The sequence below is a fragment of the Manis pentadactyla genome, chromosome 3 (assembly GCF_030020395.1).
Source record: "Manis pentadactyla isolate mManPen7 chromosome 3, mManPen7.hap1, whole genome shotgun sequence".
NCBI classification, from domain to species: Eukaryota; Metazoa; Chordata; class Mammalia; order Pholidota; family Manidae; genus Manis; species Manis pentadactyla.
This window is the reverse complement of record NC_080021.1, coordinates 197,105,919-197,128,165: the sequence shown is the minus strand read 5'-3', so window position 1 is coordinate 197,128,165 and position 22,247 is coordinate 197,105,919. Positions and strand designations below refer to the sequence as shown.

Sequence of the window (22,247 nt, the reverse complement as noted above, 5' to 3'; positions counted from 1 at the left end):
CTGATGTGATTTTCCTTGCTGAAAAATGCCCCATTTCACTTGGACAATGTGAAAATCAAATAAGTATTACACACAGAAAAGTGCTTTGGAAGCCACAAAGATCTGCGGGGATCTGGAATAGGCCCAGCACTTCCCAAGGGCCATCCCTGGATCTGCCTGGGGTTGGCCCCATGCTAAAGGCCTGAAGGGATACTGATATATACAGATTCCAAGGCCCCACCCACAGATTCTGACTCAGGAGAAATTCTGCATTTTAACAACCTTTTCAAGTGGTCTCAGTAGGAAGCCTAACCTGGAAACAGCTGGCCAGTGAGGTTCATCTCACACTCCTGACCCAGGGCCTGGACTAAGGTAAGGAAAGAGAGAGGCACTCGGGTGCAAAATTTAAGGAGGACGCCACTCTCAAGGTTGTGAGAGGGAAGGGTCCCACCTGAGAGAGAGAGGGTCCCCTTAAAAGCATGACCCCAGGTGCCTCTCTTGCATCACCCTTGTGCAGGTCCTGCTGAGCGCCCCGCAAAGCAGGCTGGTCCAGTGTGTGGGCTCATCTGTGCCCAGCCGCCGCTGCCCAACCCACCGCGCAAGCCCTCATGAGAACCTGGCTGAGCCTGCTGCCTAGGGAGTTCCCGGCCCTCAGCCACAGGCAGGCCCAGGTGAGCTGAGGACAAGGTGTCCTCATAGCCTAGGAATTGAGGCTCCATCGACCACTGCAGCCCCATTAACGGTCTGCTTTCCCTTAAGTGGGGAAGAGGCAGACTGATTCTAACCTCATGCCCCACGAAGTCTGACCACCTCAGGGTACCAGGTCCTCTGAAGAATCTAGGACTTGTCACCTAAGCAAGATTTCCTCTGTTCTTCAGACCTCGAGTGCCAGCCCTGAGGAATCCTGGTGGTCTGCATCCCAGCGGGCTCCATGGGGACTGTTGCCAGGCTGCCTGAGCATGAGGGCAGGTGAGAGCCCACTTTCCAGGCTGCTCACCACCTCTCCAACTCCCCAGAGGGCACAGAACTTGACCTCTGACCTCCCTCTTTTCATTTCTCATGGGCTGGCCATGGCTGAGTGCCTACGATGTGCATCAATTTCAGTGGAAAACACATGACATATATTTTTTTATCACCATTATGACCCTGCAAGGTAAAGCCTATCATCACTATTACACAAGTTGGAAGACTGTGGCTCAGAACAGAAGGAATTTATCCAAAATCACAAAGTCCTTGTCAGAGGTGGGCTTTCCCTGCTCCTCCCCCTGCCTCCCTGAATTTGTTCACATTTTTTATCTCCCTTGCTCTGTATTTCCAAGCCCTTTCCTCAGTTTGCCTGGAGCATCTATAGACAACAGCAATCAGAAGCTTTGGGTTCCAGCAGTTTCCCCTAAGGGTATTTCCTGGAATCTAAGCCTGGATTCTTTAGAGGTTGTGGGTTGTATATGTGTGTCTCTGTGTGTGCAAATATATACTAGGGACCCATTTGACCATCTCTGGACATCTCAAAATAATGTGCTTTACATGCATAAAATAACATACATGTGATTACAAAGAAAAGCCATTCTGTAAAACCGAAATATTTAAAAGCAAATTTGTGATTGAATGGTATAAGCTTCTTTATTAATGCATTAACTAATACGATCTAATGGTGAATCTAATTTCTAAGCAGTGATGAGCATAAATGATACTTGAGAAGCCTGCAACAACTACCATCTGATATGAAAACATCTATGTTTTCTAGATACAAAACATATACACACATGCAACCACTACACATCGGCAGAGGTCAAATGGGATGGAATCTACCACCTTCAAGAAGGTTAATGGCAATGCCAATGGGCTGCCCTGGGTACAGCACAGAATCCTACCTACTGATGTTTCATTTAGGCTTCTTTATTCACAATGCTTACATGTAAATTCACCTAGGGTCTCCAGGATTGCCCAGAAAGAGGGTAGTGCAACTTTCTTCTTGAAAAGGTAGGAAACAAAGGTTCTCATTCAAGATCACAGCTAGTGAAAGAAGGAACCAATGAATCCACAGACCTCTCCTGCCCTTTCTGGCACCCCTTGCACCTTATCAGCCCTGAGCTGGTAATGGAGGAGATAAGTGTGTTTGCACAGAGAGGAGGAGAATGTATGTGTACGTATTATTGTGTTATGCATTCTGATTCTCCCATAATTTTGTAGAGGCTGCCAGAGTTGCCTAGCAATTCTATATCACATGCATCACCAAGAAGTACTAACTTCTAAAAACAAATCCAATCAGAATGAATCACAGAACAATCCAAGGCATAACAATGGAAGACAGGAATGCCTAAACCCAGCAGGCTGGCCAACATGGCTGTTGGGGATCAGACAGGTGAGGGGGAGGGTTACAAAGGAGCATCTCAGATAGCAAAGAAAGAGCTTTGGAATATCCCCAACTCATGGAAAATAGGGAGTCCCCGAAGGCTTTGTTGGAGAGGAGAAACCCATTGAGAACTGTGCTTCATGGTCACAAAGCTCAGCTCAGGGCAGCCACAACCTCCTGGTTTGCACCCTAGAGGTGCTGTGCTAGGTACTGGGTCTGAGTGGGCATAGTAGGCCAGGACATGGGGTTGGGGGCCTGGGGGAGGTGGTAAGAGAGAGAAATAAGACAAGAGTTCCTATGTCCAGAGAGCAAATAATCCCAGAGTATGACTGTATCATGAGAGAAAGGAGCCCCAGAAAGGCTTATTGAAGAAGATGAGACCTGAATAAAGGCTGGTTGGCAAACAGGAGTGAGTGAAATAAAGGGCAAGGGGGCTACAAGGCATATATGCAGTGGAACAGCTTTGGAGAGGAGAGACCACAAAGGTGGGCAGGGGAGGCAAGCTGGACACCTCCCGTCTGACCCCCAGATCTGCTCTACATGCTTCTTCCCTTTGCCCTGTGTCCCAGAAGGTGCACTTGTGGCCTACATCAGTGATAACCTTGGCCCTCACTTCTGGGTCAGGGTCACAGTTAGAGGCATAGCAGGAGCTGGGAGGAGATGGGGAGAGAGGTGTGTATATGATCCCCTGCCGGCCTCCCTTGGCCCTTCAGGCTCAGGAGAGTGGGCAGAGATGCCACTGTTACTAGTCCCAAAGTACTGTCCGAATGCTTCTGGGTTTCCCCAAGTCCCCCACCCCACCCCTTTGTAAAAGTCATTTATTCAGTACCCCTCAGTGTATTATCTGTGTTCTGCCAGGACTGTAACTACAGTAGGCAGGAAGGAGACTTTCCAGGATCTAGAAAAAATATGACAATTACCTAAACCAGGTGAGGAGCAGAGACATCACCCGATGAATGTGCAGCCCTCTAGAGTTAGTAAAGTGTTCTCATGGGCATGGACCTACCACAACTCACAACTACCCTGTGAAGCAGTCAGAGCCACCAACTCCACCTCCCAGATGGAGCAGCAGAAGCCCAAGGGTATGTGGGACTCGGCCAAGAGGCATGGCTGGTCGGTGAGAGCACCAAGGCCCACACCCTGATTTTCCACACTAACCCAGTTGCTTTCCACCAATGCAACTCTAAGTGGCCCTGGAATGGACAAAGAAATTCAAGAGGCCTTTCACGCACATACACATACACATACCTTCAACAAGAAGGAATGATTCACTCAACAAACATTTATTGAGCTTTGACAGGGTTTACAGACCTGTATTAAAAACTGACAAATGAGAAAGATTAGATATGGGGAGGAGAATGAGTCAGAGGAGGAGGGGTGATAGTGTGGCGTAGTGGACAGAGGGCAGTGGCTCTGGGTTCAGGAGACCTGGCTCCCAGGCCCAGTCTGAGTGGTGACTCTGAGATTGTCCACTGACTGAACTTGCAAAGTCTAGAGGGACAACTGCTTCTGACTTCAGACAGAAAACTTGTGTCTATTTCAGATAACAACTGCTAAGTTGAAATCCCTTCAACAACTCTGGACATCGTAGCATAGCAACCCAAGATTCCCATCACCCAGCAGCCCTTGCTTCTCTCTCCAATCTCAGCTACTGCAGGCTCTGTGTCTCTGGCCCTGCGACCCTGGCATTAGAAGCTACCTACAGTTCCCCCTAAGCTGCACTTCCTCTCTTACCTGCAAGACTTTGCACTAGCTGTTCCCTATGCCTAAAAGGCTTTTCCCACTCCTTGCCCACTTTATTCACTTGGAAAATGTTAACCTTCAAAATTCGATCAGGCTAGTTACTACATTCCCACTAGTAACTAGCACAATACCAGGCATAGAGAAAGTCCCTTATTTTTTGTAATTAATGATTCAACTGATTAAGAAACAATAATAATAAAATAGCTAAGATGTGGTGAGTATATTGTCTCCATGGGATCATAATAGAAATATTAACAAGCCTTTAGGATACTAGGAACTTGAAGAGGAAGTGAATGGATGGCTGGATGAGCTAAGGACAGGTGAGTGAGAGGAGGTGGATGGATGGAGCATTAGATGGGTGAGTGGCTTCCTGAATGGATAGCTGGATGGATGGAATGACTTGCATGAACTGGATCAAAAAGAATCTGGGGACCCAGTCTCCAGGAATCAACCTTCCAACTTATGAGAGCTGTCAAAAACATCTCTGTGAGTCTTTATTTTATTTATTTACTTTTTAAGGTATCATTAATCTAAAATTACATAAGGAACATTATTTTACTTTACATAGTTTACTAGACTCCCCCCTTCACCAAGTACCCCCAACAAACCCCATTACAGTCACTGTCCATCAGCATAGTAAGATGCTGTAGAACTACTACTTGTCTCCTCTGTGTTGCACAGCCCTCCCCGTGCCTCCCCCCACACTATACATGCTTATCTTAATGGCCCCTTTCTTCCCCCACCAACTCCTATTCCTTTCTCCCCATCCATCCTCCCCAGTCCCTTTCCCTTTGGTAACTGTTAGTCCATTCTTGGGTTCTGTGATTCTGCTGCTGTTTTGTTCCTTCAGTTTTTTTCTTTGTTCTTATACTCCACATATGAGTGAAATCATTTTGGTACTTGTTTTTCTCTTCCTGGCTTATTTCACTCAGCATAATACCCTCTAGCTCCAACCATGCTGTTGCAAATGGTAGGATTTGTTTTCTTCTTATGACTGAATGGTATTCCATTGTGTATATGTACCACATCTTTTTTATCCATTCATCTACTGATGGACACTTAGGTTGCTTCCATTTCTTGGCTATTGTGAATAGTGCTGAGATAAACATAGGGGTGCATCTGTCTTTTTCAAACTGGGCTGCTGCATTCTTAGGGTAAATTCCTAAAAGTGGAATTCCTGGGTCAAATGGTATTTCTATTTTGAGTTTTTTGAGGAACCTCCATACTGCTTTCCACAATGGTTGAACTAATTTACATTCCCACCAGCAGTGTAGGAGGGTTCCCCTTTCTCCACAGCCTCACCAACATTTGTTGTTTGTCTTTTGGATGGTGGTGATCCTTACTTGTGTGAGGTGATATCTCATTGTGGTTTTAATTTGCATTTCTCTGATGACTAGTGATGTGGAGCACCTTTTCATGTGTCTGTTGGCCATCTGAATTTCTTCTTTGGAGAAGTGTCTGTTCAGCTCCTCTGCCCATTTTTTAATTGGATTATTTGCTTTTTGTTTGTTGAGGTGTGTGAGCTCTTTATATATTTTGGATGTCAACCCTTTATCAGATCTGTCATTTATGAATATATTCTCCCATACTGTAGGATGCCTTTTTCTTCTATTGATGGTGTCCTTTGCTGTACAGAAGCTTTTCAGCTTGATATAGTCCCACTTGTTCATTTTTGCTTTTGTTTCCCTTGCGGGGGGAGATATGTTCAAAGAAGTTGCTCACATTTATATCCAAGAGATTTTCGCCTATGTTTTTTTTCTAAGAGTTTTATGGTTTCATGAGTTACATTCAGGTCTTTGATCCATTTCGAATTTACTTTTGTGTATGGGGTTAGACAATGGTGCAGTTTCATTCTCCTACATGTAGCTGTCCAGTTTTGCCAGCACCAGCTGTTGAAGAGGCTGTCATTTCCCCATTTTATGTCCATGGCTCTTTTATCATGTATTAATTGACCGTATATGATCTCTGTGATTCTTGTGACAAGATAACAAGGAAGAAATAGATGGGAGAAGAGAGAGGGGTGCATGAAGTACTGTTGAAACAAGGTGGACATTCCTCTCCTAGTATCAGAGCTTCAACACGCAATTTCTCTGCACACACAGCCACAGGTCCTGAACCAGCCGGCCTCCCCCTCAATGCCTCAGCATGCTCCCCCTCCAGTGGGCTTTCTGGAATCCCAAAGTGTTCTGACAGGCGAGTCCCGCACTGCACTGCTCCTTGGAAATGCACACTGCACGTTAGCGCCCCTACCCCACAGTCCTCTCCTTATTCTTCCCCCTCCCCATACAGAAGGCATTCAAACACTTGTCAAATCCTGCCTTCCAGAACTTCCAGAGGGCTGGAGAGGGCCCCCTGGAGACCAGAGAAGGCTGCTTAGCTCAGGATTATTAGGGTGGGGCTGGGCTTCCTTTGGAGACAAAGACAAGCATCAGCAAGAGTCCGCTTTCTGCCGATGGCCGGCACTGAAAGGATTCTTTTTTTTTTTTTCAGTACCAGACTTGTTTTTCTTTTAAAGTTAAAGGAAGAGAGAAAACTCTGAGCTAGCGTAGGAAGACAGTGAGAAGGTTTCAGAAGTACTTTAGAACTGACCATGCCCCTTCACACAGCTTCATTTTGATCTCCCCAAGATCCTATTCTGAGGAGCTTCTCTTCTTGACTGCACAACCGAATCACCAGAGAGATATTCAAAACCATGACGCCCTGGTCAGACCCCAGAACAATTAGATAAGAATCTCAGGGATGCTGTGGGTCCAGGCACTAGTTAATTTCAATGTCACCCAGGTAAGGGCAAGGGCCCTGGCTGTCTTCCCAAGGTTTGGAAGCCTCCCAAGGGGTGCAGGAAGTTGGCCCCAAGTCTCACCGTCTGTGGAGGTGGGTTTCAAAATCAGGTCCTCTGTTCACTCTCAAACTCACCACTCCCTTTGTTACAGCCACATGAGAAAAGTCACAAACATATATGGCTCTCTTACCACATGCACCTTGGTAAGCATTTCACATGTGTTAACCTGCTGCATCTCCCACAGAGGGTTCCAGGTTTCCCCTACTACTGAAAGTGTGCACATTGCCACTTCACTTTCATGCAAAGCCTACATTAGTACCAGATTTCGCTGTCCAAAAGAAATCCAAAGAGGATTGTTGCTTTTTCAAAATAGTAATTGCTTCTTCGCTTTATACCATTTCAGTTTTCGTATCACAGGCATGCTCTGCTTTTGGATGGCAAGGGAAACATACTGCAATTATCTCTAATTTACCTTAAACAAACCAAGGTATAGGGAGTTCAGTCCCTTACCTGACGTCACACAGTAGGTGGAGCTGCCATTTTAAGAATCTCCCTTGGCCAGCAGGAAGGATCCCTGTTCCCCAGGTCCTTGTCCCACAGCCTCTTCTCTTACTCTTCATTCTGCGGGGTCTTATGTCCTCCCTGTGGCCATCCTCTCACTAATAATTGCCATTTCTCTCCTGAGCTCCAACCCTTTATATCCAGTCACCATTTGGCTATGTCCTCTGAGCCCCATAAAATCAGTATCATCCATAATAAATCCACCGTGTTCTCCAAATCCCTGTTCTTCAAATGCCACCTCTTTCAAAGAACTGGGCCACCAACTGCCCCTTTGTTCAAGCCAGAAATGACTGTCATCTTTGAATCTCTCAGTTCCTTCTTGGCCCATAACAAACTGGTAGCTTCTCCCCATTCACTCCTTCCTCTCCACTCCTGCCGTCCAGCCTTCACCACTTTACCACACACAGGACATCATCCCACGTGGCCTCCTTGCCTCCAGTCTCTACCCACCCGCCCTGGGCCGTGGCTGACCACTCTAAAACAGCTCTGATCATGACATGCCTACAACTGTCGCCAGTGACTTCCAAAAGGACAACTGCCCAAACCTGTCCTCTGGTTTTCAAGGGGTGTGAAACCTTCCAAAGAACTTAAGTTCTTTGGCCAACAGCCAAGAAGACACATTGGACCAGAGTCTGAATATACAAAATGATACCAATCCCAGAAAGAGGGACCCTGGTATAAGCAGAAACATGATCTAGCCCTATCCACACTAAAGTTCTCAGGACCACCTTCTCTATGGAACAGCAGCAGGAGCTCCCACAGAGCCCACACACTTAAAGATTGAGGTTCCAGCCTCAGGTCTCACCTCACCTGGTCCCACTGCTCACACCACACCGGCCTCGTTGTTTCCTATTTGCATCACACTCTCTGGTGTGGCAACACTTGCTCGTTGCATGCTGTTTCAAAGCGGAGAACACCTTTCCTCTTTTCCCTTCCTGGGACACTTAACTCATGCTCAAGATTCAGCCAGAGTTCCTGTCTTTGGGATTTCCTCCCCAGTTCACACAGGCCGAGACCTTCTTCATCTGGATTCCAGTAACACTCGCTGCCACCTGCACTGTGCCACCTGGCACACTGCTGCTCATTTACGCCCCAGCATCTCACACTAGCTGGCTTATCTTTGTATCCATGCCACAACCACTCCCTACAATGGGCCTAATGCATAGTAGATGCTAGATGCTCAGTAATGCTTGCATAATGAATATTCATGGATAAAGGAAAAATTACTTCACTACTGAAAACCACTGCTGATCAAACAGAGGGTTGTCAGGAACCTTCTACCTTCATTTTTTTCAAATATTTTCCAAGTTTCCCAACTAAACTAATTATTCCTGGAGTATGCCAAGTTCATCAAATTCCTACAGGAACCTGTAAAATCTGGGCTGTAGCATCTTGCACAAGTCTTCACATAACATGTGACTCTTCAGTTCTCTGCTCTCCAGGTGCACATTGTTACAGCTTCTGGGAGGCCCTGTGCCCACAGCTTCCACCTGGTATTTTTAAGAGCTGTCCTTTAGTATCAGAACAAAACCACCATAATGATACATTACACATAATGAACCATAAAAATAGTACAAAAGTCTTTCAATTTTCTGGTTGTTATCAAATACCATTAAAGTCACACAGTATGGAACATGAATGTTTCTTCAGTCAACATACTGGTTGGTAGTCTGGGTTTTTGTTTTGTTTTGTTTTGTCTTTGCTTTTTAGTGTTTTTTTCCTACTGTGATTTTGCCTATTTCAACAACATTAAGATACCTGACCTATAATTGTATCTACAGCTTTCTGCTTGTCAGCAGGTGTCAAAAGCCCAATTGAGACAATTGATACTTGACTCTAAGACAATACAAACACTTCATTTCCCTGGAGTCTCCTCAAGGTATTCCAACATCAAACAGAGCACTAAAAAGCCTGGTAACTTGACTGTGATGCTTTAACTCATCATCTAAATGCATTAAGAGCTCTCATTTCTTGGTACAGGAGACAGGCACACAAAGGACATTCCTATTTCTTTAATAATAGTTCTGTCTTGGGGGTACTTTTCATTTCAATGTTCCTTAAAGTTGTATCTCATAACCTCTCTTACAGTTTGCTATTGAAGAACAAAGAAAGTGACTATTGGTAGACTGGTTCACTTTTCTCCTTGGCTCCTAGGAAGCTCCATTCTAAATTGTGTGCATTATTGCAACAGATACTCTTACATTATATATCTGGATCAACTAGCTTCTCCACTACATTTCATGACTCTTGATCTGTCTTCCTAATTTCGACAGTTCTGTGTTATGGCACCTCAAATCTCTTTTGTGAGAAAAAAAGCAGAGCATAATAATTTAATGATAGGTTAAAAAAAAAAGAGGGAGACCAGTACCCAACACTTTTCTTAAATGTAATCACATTTGCCTTCTGAACTGAATAGAGGATTCAATATTAATTGCTGATTTAGAGCACCTGAAACTTGACAAAGCCCTATGGCAACAGAATAACTACTTTACTTGCATTATAGGTATGAGCTCCTACAAATACTTTCACAGTTAAAACTTTACAGAACTTAGCACAGTGCCTACCATGAGTAGAAACTCCATGAATATTTGTTGAATAAATGAAGGCATGGGCAAACTTCAGCCTTCAAGGTCATCAGAGAAACTTTATAAAAGAAAATTTGAGACAATAAAAATATTTCAGAAAGATGATGCTGATGAAGGAGGAGTTAGGATTAGTCGCTTGTGTGTAGTGCAGGCTTCCCAGCCCCACCCCTGTACAAAGCACAGGGCAGAACGGCATATTAGTAATCTGTGAAGCCGGTAGTGTTAGACCCCATTTCACTGACTAAGAAACCAAGGCTCAGAGCACCTAAGCACAGCTAGGAAGTGTTGAGGTTTGGACTCTGGTCTGTCTGATGCTAAAGTCCATATTCTTTATCATCATGCTGCACCTCTCCAAATATGTTTCAGTTACACCTCTGTAACTCGGTCACGTATTCAGGACATAAGACTTGTGAAAGGAAATTTAAAAAAATTTTTTTTTTCACCTTGCTGATTCCTTAGACAGCTTCCTCCATCTGGAACCACAAAATAGGGGGAGGAGGAGTAATACAGAAGGGAGGATAAATATGTATATGATCATGTGTATACGAATATACATGTTGCATAAAGCACTGAACTCCTCATCCAATCATTTCCTCCTTCCTTCAAGTATTTCAAGCAATTTTTCACATCTTTCATGTCATTTACCTCTAAAAGCCTATAAGGTGGGTTGTAATATTTCTGTCTTCCTGATGAGTAAACTCAGCCTAAGGGGATCAAATGATGAGCATATTACGGGTGACGGTGCCTGGATGGTCCCAGGCTAAGCTGGCTACAGGGCGCATGCGCTATGCCTTTTTCACTGCCCAATAGATATCATCTTATGCCCTCAGCCTAGAACCATGAGAACCAATGCGAAATGATTATTTATGCGTATTCCAAATGCTTAACTAATCACGTGTGTTAGGCCCTATAGATTTTCTTCCAAGTTCTCCAAACACACTGTTCCATGCCTGGAAAGCCCTTCTTGCTTCCTGAGCCTAAAATTCACCCTCTCAGAATCAGCTCAGTTCACCTAAGACCCCCTCCCTAAACTAGAGCACCCCTCCTCATGCCCTCTCTACACTCACCACATTCTGCTGAAATCACTGTGCCCACCCCTCACCTACTACCTGTAAGCAGTTTTCAGGTCAGAGATTCACATTTCATCATTTTTATATCCCAGGGGCCTGGCACAGGGCCTGGCATGCAGAGGGAAACATCAGAAGTTTGCAGAAGAAATGAATGTGGTCTACACCTCAAATCTTGCAAGTTTATAACCATCTGAAACCTCCACTTATGAGAAATCTTTGTAATGGGTGCCTCAACTGGCACAGAACTTCAGATTACATTATTTCCCCTCCGATCCTCAGAGCAGCTTTAAGATACGGGTATTATCATGACCCTTCTCGGATGAGGAAATGAAGGCTTAGGGAGTGACAATGTCACACTGTGAAAAGTGGTGGAATTGAGACCCCAGCCTTCTGGTCCTTCCCTCTCCACTGCACTGCTGGCCCTGGAGGGGCACTGGCAGGTCTACTCCATGCACATCACGAGTCCAGTCTAGATAATCTTTACAACTTACTTTTAGTAGGATAGCCTTGCCCTCCAGCTGTTGTTTCTGATTTGCCGTTCACCGAGAGACCATTCTGGAACCGCTCATCTCGTTTCATGAACTGGGGCATCTCGGCACCTGCTCTTCTCTCACCTAGGCCCAAAGCAGGTCTCAGAGAAGGGGAAGCACAGACATAGCTGCTAGAGAAGGAGATCCCAGTTCAGAAGAGCTCCTTCCCGCACACCTCCAGGCATAGAACCCCCACTCTAATCTCAAACTGCCCCCCGAGGGACGTGGCCTATCCACGTGACCCATGTTCCTCATAACCAGGAGGTGTCCCTGGAATTCTTCACAGACATTGAAGTCCAAATTAAAATGCACTGGGAACCTTGGTCTCTCTGGGAGCCCAGCTGGTCATTATTAGGCAAAGCAAAGACTCCTGTGATAAGAATAACTGGCCCCAGAAAAACTTATTTATACCTGATGGGTTTGCCTAAAGGAGCACCTGTCAGCTCCCACTCCCAAGGTCAGAGTTCTTAGAAATGTTATCCTCCTGGGCTCCACACGGCCTGGCTTTGGAGTTGCGCCTCTTCACCCTGCTTCCCTTTCCTCCCAAGACGTGTGTGGAGACTGAGACCCCAACTTGCAAGAGGAGGAGGAGCCTGCACCCTCAGTGACTTTCCACCTTGGGGAAAAGATACGGGGCTGCCCGAGCCATATGCAAGATGACACATAGGGAAAGACAGATGTGTCTAGATTTCATAATGTCTGTTTCTAATATCACTTTCACTTTTACATCGGAGAGGGGATCTGGTGCCTCTTATTCATGGTTGCGTCATGGAGGGCAGAAAGATTGTGTTCCTCACCCTGACTGGCCCTCACAGTCGTGTTGCTAGGTGGGGGTCATGCTGGCTCTGAAGCATCACTTAGGAAGCCTTTTCCTGACCCCTGCTGAGGAGACCCCTATTCTCTCAGCAGCTGGTTCCATACCTCCAACCCCCCCTCAAACTAACCGCCGCACCCACCCCGAATGGGATTGCTCAGCCTCAGCAAAGGAGTCCCCAGCTGCTGTGCACACCCCCAGGCCTGAGCCTCTCTCCTTCCACCTGAGCTGCCCCCACCCTCCAGTCTCCTCAGGGGCTCTGCTCTGTACCTGCCTCCTCTCCCTGCGGAATCAATGACCCATTCCTCTCTGTCAGCTCTTCCTGCCAACATTCCGACATGCTCTCATCTCGCACACCACAAACAATATAACACTCCCTTCATCCCGATTCGCCTCCTGCTATTGCCTGAGTTCTCACTGCAGCTGGCTCGACCATCTCCCTCTCTGGACCTGCACAGCCCACAGGCTGGCATCAGGCCCGTTCTGCTACTGAAACGGTTCTTACCAAGGTCACTGTGATCTTTTGTTGGCCTGACCCAGTTGTTAACCTGACCACCCAGCCCCCTCCCTGCTCACAGCCCTGGCTCAGTCCATCCTCTTCCCTAACCCTTCATCCCCACCCCCTAAATGCTCCTACAGGTGCCTGGCCTCAGCAGCCCCCTGGGTGTGACTAGCAGATATTCTATCTGTAGACAGAACTGCCTGTGGGCAGGTAAAATAGAATCTTGGAGAGGCCCAGATGCAGTCATGTGAGCTGAAAGGTTAGCAGGTGTGAGCTCACATGTCCTGGAGCAGCCATCTACACACCCCTCGTAGAGCAGCCTCTCGGGTCTGGTGCAGAGACCCCATCAGCCTCTGCAAATCCCGTTTTCCAAGATTCCAGGAAGGACCTGGCCCCCTTTAGATTGATATAATCCTTCTTAAGATATGTTAAAATTCCAGATAGGTTTGCTCTCATCAGCTACTCTATCCCTTCTTGGATTTGCATATCTCTGGTCCCATTCCTGCTTTGATCTTAGAAGGTAAACTCTTTACAAGCAGCTAAGAGGTGGCCGTGCTGTTGCTCTGGGTATCATCCACGAGGGACCCTGTGACTGGCATGAGATCATCTACCTGGAGTTAGTGATCTTTCCGCCTAATAACTCTTAACTGTTTCCTACTCACCCCTGCTCCAGCCCCTTCCTGCAGTTCTTCTCAAAGGCCTCCTGAACTCACTCCCATCCTGCAGGCCCCCAGCCACATCGTGCACTCAGACAGAACCAAGGGCTCCCCACTGGTTCCCTCCACAACTATAAACTTACCATACTCAAGTATTGATTATTCTTGACATTCTATTAGGCCCATTTGGAGCTTATTGTCACATTTATTTTCATTTTTAAACAGAGTGTTAAAGAGCAATCTATAACTGCCTGATACCTACACAAACACTGGGAGACATTATGTCAATAACTTGGTAAATGTTTCACTCACTGATTTCCAGCTGCCATGGGGAGAGATCCCACCATTTGCCAGATGCTCAGATGCTACCTGGAGAAAGTATCTACAAGGTTATCCTGAGAGTGAGGTGGGGGACATGGGAGCTGCTGACTGTTTCATATCTATTTTTTATTTTTTAAAATGGTGCAGTGGAAACAGTGTGGAATAAACTTGGCTTCATCTTAGATACAGCTAGACTCTAGTCCTGACAGTACCACTCACTAGCTTCGTGTACTCTCTGGGACTCAGTTTCTTCATCTATACAACAGGCACAAAGAGTAGCAAGACCGCCTGCCTCGCTGGGGCTAATAGATCTGAAAGCCCTTTGTGAGCTGTAAACTATTACTCAAACGGGCTGCACAGGTTTTTTGCAGGTAGCATTGATACCTTGTGCTAGAAAGAAAAGCTAGGACTGTGCATCAAGCAGCCCACCTTTGCCTCGTCCTAGTTGGGCCACTTTGGACACAAGGTGGCCTGCATTACTTCACAGGATTCCTTGGGAGATAGTGATAGGGCAAATGGCAAAGAGCTTCCAGAAGTCAAGGGTCTGGGGCAAGTCGTGGGGCAAACAACAGCATCAGCCCTTTTGTGCTGAAGCAAATCAAGAACATTAATCCCCACTTCCTCTCCTGTGGTAATGCCTGCCACAGGAAGATTCCCTGACAAGATAAAAGGAATATCAGTACCTACCCATAACATGAGCCGCCGGCCACTCCCCACCCACCCTGTCTTCCTAGTCTTCAGAAGAAGACTCCTGCAATCTAGACGACCTTGGGCTGGTCACTTCGCTTCTCTGTCTTCCCTCCCTCCTTATCAGTCAGCTGGGCATACCACATGGATACTGTGTGAGCAACAAGTGAGGTCATATATTTGAGAGACCTTGGTAAACACTTAACTGTTTTGTTTACAAGCTGTCCACATGTTAATGATCAGCATTATTTATAGTAAGTGTGTGAGATAAAAATATGAAGGAAACCCAATGACAGTCCACTTCTCAGCCAAACTAGGCAGAAGCAGAAGTTCCTTTTAAAAGAACCCAGTTGGTGGAGTCTTCTTGTTAGGATAGAGCCTCAGGGAGGGGTTCTAGATCAGGGTCAAGAGCACCGTAGCTTTGGGGTTGATTTTTTTAGGTTCAAATCCTACCTGTGTCTGTAGAGATGACAATTTACATAATCTTAGGCAATTTATTTAATCTTTCTGAGCCTCCAGTTTTTCCTCCATAAAATGAGAATAATAATAGTACTTACTTCACAGGGTTGTTATGTTGATTATTGGAGATAATGCACTTAATTCACACAATGCCTGGCTCCTGTGTAAAGGTTAACAATGTTTCAGTAGGTGGTAGGTGGGCCGGATGGACAAAGGAAGACAGAAGAGAAGGAATGTAGTAACTGGTAAATTATATATATTTTGCTCCATACCAGGGGTCACTCTCACCTTAATGAAATACATAAAAATTACATATATTGGCAAGAAATGCATCATCATATTAAAGATGAGAATTATATTGCTAGTTAGGGTGGAGAGACGGGAGGTGATTGCTTTTCTTTTATCTCTTGAAATGTTTGCACAAAGGATACAGTTTGTTATATTCTTTAAATTCAAAAAGAAAAAACAAACCTTGCCAAAGGACACCATCAACAGAACAAAAAGGCATCCTACAGTATGGGAGAATATATTTGTAAATGACAGATCCGACAAGGGGTTAACATCCAAAATATATAAAGAACTCACATGCCTCAACACCCAAAAAGCAAATAACCCTATTAAAAAATGGGCAGAGGATATGAAGAGATGGTTCTCCAAAGAAGAAATTCAGATGGCCAACAGGCACATGAAAGATGCTCCACATCACTAATCATCAGGGAAATGCAAATTAAAACCACAATGAGGTATCACCTCACACCAGTTAGGATGGCCAGCATCGAAAAGACTAAGAACAACAAATGCTGGCCAGGATGCAGAGAAAGGGGAACCCTCCTACACTGCTGGTGGGAATATAAGCTAGTTCGACCATTGTGGAAAGCAATATGGAGGTTCCTCAAAACACTAAAAATAGATTTGACCCAGGAATCCCACTCATTGGAATTTACCCAAAGAATACAACTTCTCAGATTCAAAAAGACATATGTACCCCTATATTTATCACAGCACTATTTACAATAGCCAAGATATGGAAGCAACCTAAGTGTCCATCAGTAGATAAATGGATAAAGAAGAGGTGGTACATATACACAATGGAATGCTATTCAGCCATAAGAAAGAAACAAATCCTACCCTTTGCAACAACATGGATGGAGCTAGAGGACATTATGCTCAGTGAAATAAGTCAGGCAGAGAAAGACAAATCCCAAATGATTTCTCTCATCTGTGGAATATAACAACGAAGCAAAACTGAAGGAACAAAATGGCAGCAGACTCAGAGACTCCAAGAAGGAACTAGTGGTTACCAAAGGGGAGGGGTGTGGGAGGGTGGGTGGGAAGGGAGGGAGAAGGGGATTGAGGGGTATTATGTTTAGTATACATGGTATGGGGGGGTCATGGGGAAAACAGTGTAGCACAGGGAAGGTAAATAGTGAATCTGTGTCATCTTACTACACTGATGGACAGTGACTGCATTGGGGTATGGGTGGGGACTTGATAATATGGATAAATGTAGTAACCACATTATTTTTTCATGTGAAACCTTCATAAAAGTGTATATCAATAATACCTTAATAAATAAATAAATAAATAACCAAAAAAAAAAAGACAAGACAAGCCTTGCCCTTGGTTTTGAGGATGCCTTCAAAATACTTCAGAAGTGTCAGGCAGGTGGAGACAGAAATCTGCAGTTTGCAGGGAGAAAGGTCCAAAAGGTGTTGAAGTGATAGATTCCCATGGAGTTTGAAATAAAATCCCTGCTCCTTCTTGGGGCCTAAAAGTACCTCTTTGAATACAGAAGTACTCAAGGTAGGACTCAGGTCTTTCCTTTCTCTGTGGGCTTGCACCTCATCCAGCATGTTGGGCTAGCCACCCCCCTGACTCGCAGCCCCACCCCACCCCCCACCCCCTCCAGCCTCGAATCCTTTCACCTGAACCAGATACTTGCATGTTTGCAATTCGGGATCTCTGATCAATGTTATCTCCTTCCAGGAACCAACCCAAATCATTCTATCATTATCATTTTTCTTTTCTTTCCTTATAACACTTGTACACTATCTAAAGTTATCTCTCATTTGTTTACATGTTTATTATGTGCCTTTCTTTCCTTAGAATGTAAACACCATCAGATCAGGGACCTTATCTGTCTCACTCAGGCCTCTAGATCTCCAGCAATGGAACACTAACAGGCACTCAAGCATTTAAGAAGAGAAGAATAAATGAATACATGCCAATTGCCAGTGATGAGGGTCTTGGTAAGGGGCAGTTCAGCGATTCCCCACCTCCCAGTTGACTGTGCATGCGTGTAACCTGGGCAAAATTTCAGGCATTTTAGCCAATGAGTAGATGGCAGCCTGGGCTAAGGAACAGGTAGCAATGGGCACAAGAGGCTCCTGCCATAGCAGAAAACTGTAAGCTTGGTTTCAGCAACATCGGCATTGTGCATCTTCAGACATAAGCCTCCACGTTGACATGGACACTTAGATCTCGTATCTGGGCTTGGGTGCAGCTGAGAATACAAGGCTGAAAGACCATGTCCTGCCCTGAATAAAAACAAAAGACAAAATCTAGCTCAAGGGAAACAAATTCTCGGGAAATAGCACAGCTCACTTTGATTTAACCCACATTTACTGGGCCAGCGCCTGCAGCAGGATGACCAAGAGCTCTCTATCTCTTAGGATGGAATGATCAGAAAGGGAGCAACAAAACAGAATGAGGAAAGAGTAACGAAAGAGCGCTAAATTCTCCCAGAGTGCAGAGGAGGGATTCAGGAAACCCTCCCAAAATGAAGTCCAGGCATTGCATTCCCACAGAGGCGAAAGTGCAACCTGTAGACCCTGTGATCCCTGCGGAATCCCCTGGAAGGTCTGCCATCCTAGCTCTGCCAACAGTGACAGGCCTGGGGGCAGGCTGGCGTACTGCTTCCCGCTGTTTGCAGAAAGCAGGACAAGATCTCAGAACCACAGAGTTCCTCAGGAAGAACAGCTAGTTCTTCTGACCACAGCATGGACAGTGCTAATGGCTACCTGGAAAAAGTGAGGCTTCTGCCTACATCTGGCAGGTGAGGGTGGGGCTCTGAGCTCCAGGAGAAGATTTCCTGGCACTGCCTTTTAGCAATGGGCCTGTTCTAGAGCAGGCTGTACCTGAGAGCCTTTGTGGATCTTTTTAGAATTAAAAAAAAAAAAAAAATCCCTCCCAGCCTATGGTGTTAGGAGTGTCGCTGTTTACACACGGTAGATGCATCTCCGTGCAGTGGCTGGTGGAAAGAGCTAGAGCTTTGGGACCCCTGCAGCAGGCTTCAGCCACCCACCCCTTTCCTTAAGCAACTCCCCTTCCCCTCTCTGTGCCTCACTTCCCCCATCTGCAATCAGGGACTGGGTGACAGCAGCGTCTTTACTCTGCAAGTTTCAGTCCACTTTTGGGTAATAAAATCAATACCAAGGGTTGCAACGAACATTTTTAAAATAAATGAAATGCAAGAGTTTGGAATATAAAGTAACTGTGGGCATTGAGGTTAATAGGTGATAGGTATTGTCTTGTGAGACTTTTGTTTCAACTATAAACACATATGTGCTAAAGACAAAATGTATTTCTCATTGTGGGTTATCACTGGTTTTTTTTAGAAAGTACAAAACATACTATGTTGAGTTTTCAAGGCTAGTAGCAGAAACAGAACAATTAAGAGGCCCACAGTACTCCTTGCCTAACTACCAATTTTCCATTGTTTGCCAGCTCTAAGTGAACAGGTGATTTGGCTCATGATACGTAGAGAGAAAATACCCACAGTGAAAGAGAATGCGCCCAGAAAGCCTGCAACATGACTTCAAGCCTCCCCAAATGACATGACTTCCCTGGCTTCTAACACCGCACATCACTTAGCTTTGCTTGTTTTTGCACGTCATCTCAGTGGAATCTCAGTGTGAACTCTAACTGAGGGCAGAGTGACCTAGAAAAGGTGATGTTCAGCGCTGCACTTACTGTCCAGCCCGACATCAGCCAGAAAGCATTGTGAAAACCATTGTAACACCATGACCATTGAGTGAAGGCCTGCTATGTTCCAGACTGAGGGATTGTGCTGGGGGATTCAAAAATATTTTAGTTCATTCTCACAAGGTGTGTGTGATTCAAGGTGTCCATTATTATCCTCATTTTTCAAAAAGGAAACTGAGGCAGCAGAGAAGTTGTGGTGTGGCATCCCAAAGACACAGAAGCTGTAAATGGCCAAGGCAGGGTTGGATCCTTGTCTGTACACCTCCAGAATCCTGTCCATTGCACACTTCTTCCACAGGGCCAAGATATGTTACCACAAATTAGCCTCAAAATAGCAGTTCATTCCAACAGTGCACAACCAGTCCACATTGCACAAGTAACCGAGTCCTCCCTCCCTTTCACCCACACTTGGTAGGATTGAGCTAGTTTACATTTCTAGGGAAGCAATCAAACTGCCCTTCATGAAGCCAGAGGGACCCAGAAGGCCCAGATTAAACGGAGAGTTCTAATTTGGGGACATTCTGACTACACAAACTTTCTTCCAGAACATTTGGTCCTCTGGGATTTCCCCAAACTGCCAATGATTAGACAGAAAATTCCATCTCCCTCTTCCCGGTTGCTTCATAGAATCTAATACCCACCACCACCTCCCCATCCAAATTTACCTAGGAGTAGCACGTCCTTTGGGGCTGCTTTGGCAATTCCTTACTATCCAGAGAAATTTGAAATTTCTTGTTTTTGCTTCTATCAACTACGACGACGTTTCACTAGTTCATCGGTGAAGCCACATCTAATCAACGACATTGGTCAGCAACTTGTCCAGTGTACCCAAGAATAGAGGATAAAGAGATCCATGTAGCAATTTTCTTTATATTAGAGATTTTAGAGTTTTTATATTTGCCTTCCAGATTACAACATACCTACTACCCCAGAGTTCCAAGGAAATATTAAGTCAGGCCTTAAATTAAACTTAACCTTGTTTCAAATTAAAAATGCAATTTGCCGCATTAGTTTCATGTTTCTATTTCCTGGCTTCAAAAACAACAGCTCTTTGACTACAGTAATTGAAACCCTACTTAGCACTCATTAACTGTCCCCAAACTCTAAACTCCGCTAAGGACAGTAACCATACTGTATTCATATCTGTCCTGATATTTACCCCTGCCATAGGTAGGACAAATTTCCCTGCAAACACTAAGCCTTCCTATGTTCACAAAGTGAAAGAGGATGCATCGAGCACCCCAAAAGGCCTGCACCATGACCCCTCCTCCCCACACAACATGACTTTCCAGACTTCTAACATTGTATCTTAGCTTTGCTGATGTATAAATGGAATCACAGTATGCACTCTCTTGGTTTTGACTTACTGTATTAAACATCATGCTCATGTGATTTAACCACCTCGTTTTGAGTAGTGCTGGGTCATTTATCCTCATTTGCAGCAAAACATTCCACTCTGACTGCGCGGTTATTTATTTATCCATTCAACTGTTGACGGATATTTGGGTTGTTTCTAATTTGGGGCACTTATAAATAGAGTTGCTTTGAACATTCTTGGATATTTCTTTCTGTTAAGTACTTACCTAGGTGCACAAGTGTTCAGCTGTAGTTGGGTACTGCCAAGCAGTTTTTAAGGTGGCTGTGGAAATTGACAAGCCGATTCTAAAATTTATATGAAAATACAAAAGGCCAGAAAATATTCCAAACAATCTTGAAGAACAAAGCTGGAAGCCTTACACTGCTACACAGTATAAAACTACAGTAATTAAGACAGTATGGTTTGAACGCAAATAGACCCATGGATGGAGAGAGAGAGAACCACAAATACAGGTTACGTGATTGATGGTATAAGTGCACTGCAATGCAGAAAGGAAAGAATGATGTTTTCAGTAACTGATCAATTGGATAAATTGGGTAACCACAGATCAATTGGATAAATACATGAAAAAAAATTTAACCACACATTAAAATCAATTCTAGATGAATTTTAAATCTAAATTTTAAAAGTGAAACAATAACACTTTGTTTTAAATATATGTATGTGTGTATGTATCTATAGTAGAATATGACTTGGGGTTGGTGAAATTTTTGTATAAAGAGGACATAAATAACACTAACCATAAAGGAAAAATTTGATTAATTGGATGACTTTAAAAATAAGAACTGTTTATCAGAAGACACCATGAAGGAATTGAAAAACCCAGAGCACAGACTGAGAAAAGATATTTAGAAAAATACATCCAAGAAAAGACTTGTAAACAAAAATGTTTACAGAACTCCTAGACATCAATTACATAGACAACCCAATAGAAAAATGTGCTGAAGGAGGAAGAGGAGAAACTTAACAGGCACATCACACACACACACACACACACACACACACACACACACACACACACACACACACACACACACTCTATATGCAAAAGACCAATAAGCATATGAAAAGGCATGTTAGGTAAATGCAAATTAAAACTACCAAGGACTCTCAAGAGAACTGCTAAAATGGGAAAGCAAGGTAATACCTAGTGTCCTTAAGAACATGGAGTAAAAGCGGTCACTCACTTCTGAGGGTAGTAAATATTGGGCTATCCATTTAATTTTTTTTTAATAGGACCTGCCCCAATTTTTCTCTTCCCCCAACTCCCAGGGGAATGGACTGGACCGGGAGGGTGGTGGCTAGGAAGCCTCCACAGTTGTTACCACCAAGCACAAACTGCTGTTCTTTTTCTCCTACCCATTCACCAGGCATCAAACACTCCCTGAGCCATACATCAGCTCCTTCCTGTCTGCAGGGGCTGCGTTTGCAAAATCCCAGTGGATGCCTGAAACTGTGCATAGTACCAAAGCCTATATATATATATATACATCTGTCATGGCTTTTCCTACACATACATACCTTTGATAAAGCTCCATTTAAAAATTAGGCAAGTAAGAGATTAACTAGAGTAACTAATAATAAAATAGAACAATTATACTATAATAAAAATTATATGAATATGGTCTCTCTGTCCCTATCAAAATATCTTACTGTACTGTGCTTATCCTTCTCCTTGTGATGATGTAAGATGATAAAACGGCTATGGGATGAGATGAGCTGGTAAGTGGCGCAGCATCACGGCCTAGAGCGAGGCTACCATTGACCTTCTGAGGCGAGGTCAGGAGGAGGATCATCTGCTTCCAGACCACAGCTGACTGAGAGTAACAAAAACCTTGGAAAGTGA

General features: G+C 44.6%; 1 long non-coding RNA gene across 2 annotated transcripts in view; it reads right to left on the bottom strand.

Moving 5' to 3' along the window:
• The window catches only part of LOC130683023 (uncharacterized), a 54,066-nt gene extending 32,682 nt beyond the window's left edge, over positions 1–21,384 (bottom strand). Inside the window, exons 1-2 of one of the 2 annotated variants that reach the window (XR_008996581.1) lie at positions 19,689–21,384; positions 11,562–11,731 (exon numbers count right to left, since the gene is read on the bottom strand). This is a non-coding gene — a long non-coding RNA (uncharacterized LOC130683023). The remainder of the gene's footprint in view (positions 1–11,561; positions 11,732–19,688) is intronic. The other variant, XR_008996582.1, reaches the window with a different exon arrangement.
• Positions 21,385–22,247: the final 863 nt, after the last annotated feature.